Source organism: Castor canadensis, chromosome X (assembly GCF_047511655.1).
Source record: "Castor canadensis chromosome X, mCasCan1.hap1v2, whole genome shotgun sequence".
In the NCBI taxonomy this organism is placed as follows: domain Eukaryota; kingdom Metazoa; phylum Chordata; class Mammalia; order Rodentia; family Castoridae; genus Castor; species Castor canadensis.
Genome location: NC_133405.1, coordinates 9,012,597 through 9,019,186, shown reverse-complemented (window position 1 = coordinate 9,019,186; position 6,590 = coordinate 9,012,597). Strand labels below are relative to the sequence as shown.

At 40.7% G+C, this 6,590-nt stretch overlaps 1 pseudogene; it reads left to right on the top strand.

Moving 5' to 3' along the window:
- The first annotated feature begins 299 nt into the window (after positions 1–299).
- LOC109675803 (B-cell CLL/lymphoma 7 protein family member A-like) lies at positions 300–1,686 on the top strand (annotated as a pseudogene).
- Positions 1,687–6,590: the final 4,904 nt, after the last annotated feature.

The window sequence follows — 6,590 nt, the reverse complement described above, 5'->3', positions numbered from 1 at the left end:
TAGTGAGCACCATTGTAGGATGAAACATGCTTCCAGGATGAAGGAAGTTTTCTAACCCTGTTCCTTCATAGTGTGGCCCACAGATCAGCATCATCAGAATCATGTGATGTAAATTCACAACCTTTACCCAAGACATCCCCTGAGTTAAAATATTTTTGTTAATAAGGTAATGTACATTAAATTTTGTGAAATATTGATGTAAAGTTTGTGGAAAGAGCTATTTAATTGTTGTAATAATATAGTCGAGTTTTTATATGTTTGAGAGGATGTAAAATACACTCATATTTGTATCCCTATATATTCCCTTTAAGGGTTCAAGATCTGTATTTTTTTAAAAAGAAAAAAGATTGTCTATGGGTGAGATTACTTAGAGTGCAAAAAACAGCATAACAGAGTATGATACCATTTCTACAAAATATAAAGAAAATGATATGTTGTGCAGGTCGGTTTTAGCCAAGACCAGGAGCCGGGCCAAAGATGTTATCAAGAGGGTCATGGCAGCTATAGAGAAAGTTGCAAATGGGAGAAGAAGTGGGTGACTGTTGAGGATACATCCCTGTGAATCGACAAGTGGGTCCCTGTGATGGAGCCGAAGGTTGATGATAAAAACAAGAATAAGAAAAAAGGCAAAGATGAGAAGTGTGGCTCAGAGGTGACCACTCGGGAGAATAGCTCCTCCCCAGGAATGATGGACATGCATGACGATAACAGCAACTGGAGCTCTATAGCAGATACTTCCCCCATCAAAGAGGAGAACAGCAGCAACTCTAGTCCTGCTCCTGAGCCCAACACAGCTGTGCCCAGCAATGGCACTGAAGCCAAGACAGGCAAAGTGCAGGTTGATGGAAAGGAGCACCCTGGGACTGAAAACACTTCTGATGAGCAGAACTCACTGGAGCTCTATAGCAGATACTTCCCCCATCAAAGAGGAGAACAGCAGCAACTCTAGTCCTGCTCCTGAGCCCAACACAGCTGTGCCCAGCAATGGCACTGAAGCCAAGACAGGCAAAGTGCAGGTTGATGGAAAGGAGCACCCTGGGACTGAAAACACTTCTGATGAGCAGAACTCAGTCATCAATGGAAAACTAGCTGAACAGCTCAGAGAAAGCAGAATGGCAGCCATCTGCAGAGTCGGAGCTTGTGGCAGAGACAGCTACAATCTCTCAGGATTTGAAAGGAGTGCCACCTTCTAAGAAGATGAAGCTAGAGGCCTCTCAACAGAACTCCAAAGGGATGTAGACACTGAGTTGAAACCTCTAGTCCATGTTTTATGGCAGGTACATCAACAGGCTTAATTCTAGAACAACGTTGCCAGAGTGATTTCTCTTGGGTGTGAACAGAACTACTAACATTTCAAATTTACCAAGTGCAAATCCAAGAAAACCTAGAACTTTGTAACTTCTCAGACATGGAAGAACTCTGCTGTGAAGCAAAAACACTCGAACCTTGAAGTGACTGTCCTTGGAGAGGCAGGTCGACAGCTTAGGAGTGTCTGCACACTGTCTCGGAAGCCAAGATTACATTTGTGTTGCTGCTGTATCTCCCCACTTCTCTATTTAACGAAATAAGTTATTTGAGGGTGGTACCAATCAAGAATTCACTTTTTGTCGGGGCTTTTCACTGTTCAACCAATTCCTTCCACTTTCTTTTTTTGTGCTTTGTGCCTTTGAGGTGACCTCTGGCATGTTTCCTGGTTTTGCATATCTCTTTTCAGAGTGCCCTCTTGGTTTGGTCAGGGTGACAGCTGCCACCTTACTCACTTCTCTCCTCTCTGCCCCAGGACTGCAGGGCAGAGAAACAGGAGAATAAGTGTCCCTCAGCTGGTCTGGTTTCAGAGGGGCCAGTGCTTGGGCACACCCTGAGGCCTGGATGGAGTGGGCACCAGTGTTCAGGGCCCCAGGAGTTGCAGGTCTCAGTGCCCAGTTCCTAAGGGCTGGCCTCCTCTGTCCAGGTCATGCTCTCATCTCCTAGGGCCATGGGACTGGGGGTCTGCAGCCCACAGTGGTCCAGGTGGACATGCAAAGCCCTTTGATTCTCTGGCACTTCCACCCTGTGGCCCTTTCCCATCACCACCACCTCATCACTGCTTTCTCCCAGACCTCTGAAGTCAAAATGGCTTCTCTGGCTGACTACAAGTTTGCCTCTTAAAATGATACAGGGCCAGGAAGGATGAGACCAGGTGGCAGGAATAGCTGGTGCTGAACTTTCTCATGGGACATTGCATGGATTTCAAACCCACAGAAACCTGCTGCCCTGCCCTCTAGCTCCACTTCCCCAACCCCAGGCAAGATTGTCCTCCATGGAAACCCACTTGCTCCTGGATCATTTTCTGACTCTCAGAGCCAAGAGGTGGATGGAATCTTATTTCCCATAAGTGACATCTGTCTCCGTTGGGGAGCGGGCCTTAATGGTTGAGCCTTAAAGGCCAGAAAACAAGGCACCAAGGAATTGGAAAGATTTTCACACACTCCCACACTCCAGAAAGGAGTGCCTGAGTGAGTCTCCCCTTCTCCCAACCCACCTGCACCTACGCCAGGACAGCTTCCTCTCACTCAGTGGAGATGTCCCATTGGACGAACTGCCTGACTGTTGAGTTCTGAAGCCTGGTTTGCTCTTTTTTAAAATTTATTTTTAGTTTTTTTGTTCATTTATTCACATGTGCATATATTATTTGGGCCATTTTTCCACGCTGCCCCCCTCTTCCACCTCTCCCCCTCTCCCCGCCTCAGTTCCAGGCAGAACCTATTTGCCCTTATCTCTAATTTTGTTGAAGAAAAGACATAAGCATAATAAGAAAGACAAAGCATTTTTGCTAGTTGAGTTATGGATAGCTATACAGAAAGATTCCTACTATTGTTCTCATGTACCCATGTGTTACTACCCATGTTGATTCAACTCTAACTGATCTTTACATTGGTTCCTTATCTTCTGCTAGTGATAACCTGTCATTTTAAGGTTTCTGTATTAGTTTCTCTGGAGTGGGGACATCAAATGCTTTCATGTTTTGGGTTTTCTACTTATTCCTATATCCTGGTTTGCTCTTAATATACAGACTCCTGAGACCTTAAACCTTTTCCTAAGCTTTCTTTACTGCACTGGAGTTCTAACTCCCTTTGAGTTGTGTGTTACTGGGCGTAGAGGGAGGGTCTGTGGGTTTTGTTTTATGCTTGTTTTGCTTTTTGCTAATTGGTGCATATTCAGGTACCACCTTTGACTTGTTGCTGTCTATCCCAACCACCATGGGAAGTGTCTGCCAGGTTCCAAATTCTAAAGAGTTTCTGAGGGTGAAGTTCATATATATATATTAAATGAACATCTATTTCCTGCATTTTAAGAAGTGAAATATTCCTGAATTTCAAATACCACATACAAAATGTCTCCTGAAATGAGGGGGAAAAAAACCTTTGAAAATCTTAATGTTGAAGTTAACAATGCCAGAAAGGTTTCTGTCTTTAAAAAAAAAAAAACCCTTGTACCTATCAATTTTGCCCCTCAGGCAGTCAGTTCTATGGGGAACTATGCTCTGTGTCTTGACAGGGAAGCATCCAGATGTTTGATCTGTCAACATATTTCAAGATCAAGGCAGCATTACCTCCAGATCCTGTAGAGTTAGGGCAACGTTTTACTTATGGTGAAACTCCATTTTGGTGAAAGATGAGTTTGGGTATTAACTTCTTGTTTGGGAAACGAGAGGTTACAACATAGACAGCTGAAGGAGACCCCAACACACACATCCATGGAGAAAACATGGCTGGGGTCACCTGTGCCTCTTCTGCCCACCACGGCTTCTCTGGGCAGGCAAGGGGAGCTGGCACAGTTAAGGATGAAGATGACAACATCATTAGTTTTTCTCTGAAGTGCCTGAAGGTAGGAATGGGCCAGCAGTGGGGTCCAGCTGGGCTCCCATACAGCCATGCCGGGTAAAGCACCAGCAGCACTGCACTCTACACTGGCCAGGAAGGCCTTCCGTGCAGAATGGTCAGACTGCAAAATCCAATGTGCTTCCTTCCCTGCTGTGGCCCACTCCCTGGGGCCGCTGCTCCTCAACCCCTGCACCCCTTGCCCCCTGTTCCCACTACAGAATCTAAGACCTTTCAGCTGGCCAAGCTAGGGGTGGGGGATCCTAAGTGAATACCTTCCATGAACATCAGTCCCCATAGCCTGAAGTGCTACAGGGGGGCAAACTTACTTCCCCCCAAAACTTAAAGGTGGGGGAACTTTGGCTACATATTACACAAAATGCTGGCACTTACACCCACAACCCAGGCTGTTGACCAATTCTTATAGGGTGGTGACCTCCCATCATCAAACAGTGCCATGGTTTGGAATGTCAATTGTCGCTGAGGACCTGGTTAGAGGTATAAAAACCTTTTTTACACTGTTATGTGTTTATTTTCCTCTCTTATGATTTTTTTTTGGTGTGCTGTACATCAGTATAATTTTTCACTTATTTATTCCATCAGTAGGTATGGTTTGTACAATGTACAAATGTTCCATTTCAGAAAATGAAAATATTCAAATAAAAAAAAGAAAATGGTAATGTACTTGAAAATGTTTATATGCTTGCTTGAAAATGAAAAACATTTTCAATGATATGCATGAGAGACCATTTAAATGAATACAATGATATATGAAATGAAGCATTTGTAGCTAATAGATTTCTCATTATAACATTATGCTTCATTTCACAGGAGGGCTGAGAAATAATATTTGGGTGACTTAATATTCAATAGAAAAATAAAATTCCAAGTAATAATTTACTACAGCATATTAGAAAAGTCAAACAATGTCCAAAAGTCCCTATTAAAAATGAAAATAGGATAACCAATTAGTATTACCAAAGCTTGAAGATAGAAGCATAAATAATGTGTGTCTGAACAGAACTCCAATTGCTGAAAGAAAACGAACAAGAATTACAAAATGGGATTGCATCAAATTCAAAAAGATTCTGCATAGCAAAGGAAATAATTACCAGAATCAACAGAAAATCTACAGCTGTGAGCTAATATCTGCCAGTTATTCATTGAATAAATAACTAACATTCACAATATATAAAGAGCTCTGACAAATACCAAAAGTAAATAATCCAATTAATATATGGACAAAGGTACAGTTTTCAAAGAAAACAAGTGTTCAAAATCCTTAGCCATAAAGGAAATGCAAATTAAAACATCATTGAGAGTGTATTTCACCCCAGTAAGAATGACTGTCATCAACAACAAAATGCTTGAGAGGATATGGGGAAAAGGATCCCCTTATATTCTGTTTGTTGTAATGTAAGTTAGTCAGCCACTGTGGAAATCAGCATTGAGATTTCTTGAAAAAATAAAAAAACCTAAAGATAGAACTACCATATGTCTCCACTGCTGCCATGGCATCTGTGAAAAGCTCATGGTGAAGGGGGACAAAAAAAGGAAACAGATTCTCCAGAAGAGAATCAGTGAATGGAAAAGCTGGGAATTTTGGCAGAGGTGTTGTAACTATCAAAAGGAGAAAGAACAACATTACTGTAAAGTATCTCAACAAAGAATATTTGAAAAAAATAATTTATGTGGTTGGTTAGACATAGTTGCTAACAGCAAAGAGATTTAGGAATTATGTTACTCCTAGATCAACCAGGACAAAGAGGAGGAAAATGAGGACTGAAATTCATTTACCTGGAATATTTTATATGAATTCTTGAATAAATCTTGGAAACAAAAAAAAAGAGAGAGAGAAAGAGGGAGAGAGATAGAGAGATTGAGAGAGAACTACCATATTATTCTGCTATACTACTCCTCGGTATATATTCAAAATAATACAAGTTAAAAAACCTGCATACCCATGTTTATAGAAGCATTGTTCATAATAGCTAAAATATGGAATCAGCTTAGATGCCCATCAAGTGATAAGTAAAGAAGATATGCTATATATACAGAATGGAATATTGCTCAACTATAAAGAAGAATTAAGTTATTTCATTTGCAGGAGAATTGATGAAACTAAAGATCATCATATTAAGCAAAATAAGCCAGACTGAAAAAGACAAAACTTGCAAATTCTCTCTCATCTGCAGAATCTAGTCCTTAAAAAGTTAATGGCAGGAATTTAAAGCAGATTTTGTTTGTGGGTGAGTACCAGTGGGAGGGGGGAGGGTTAAAGGAGAGGATGTAGGTGTGTGAACATGGTAAAAGTACTTTATACACATGCATGAAAATACAACATCAAAATCCGTTTGTTTTAACAAGGAAGGTATGGGGAGATGAAGGAGAATCATGGAAGTGGTCAATTTAATGGAGGTACATTGCATGCATGTATGGAAATATCACAATGAAACTCCTTTGTGTAACTCATATAAATAACAAAAAATGGAAAAAAGACATTAGAGTGATACAATGGTATACCTCTCACTATTTTATAAAATCATTCTAGCTTTGAAAGTGAAATTATATCACTCATTTTCTCTTGGTTCATAAAGAATTTAAGTATACATATGATAGTGATTTTCATGTTTAGAATAATTATAAAATTTTGTTGGTAAAATAAAAAACAGTGAAGAAATATTAGCATTAACTTGATTCTTATAAACCTTTTATGTAGAGAGTTTAGAT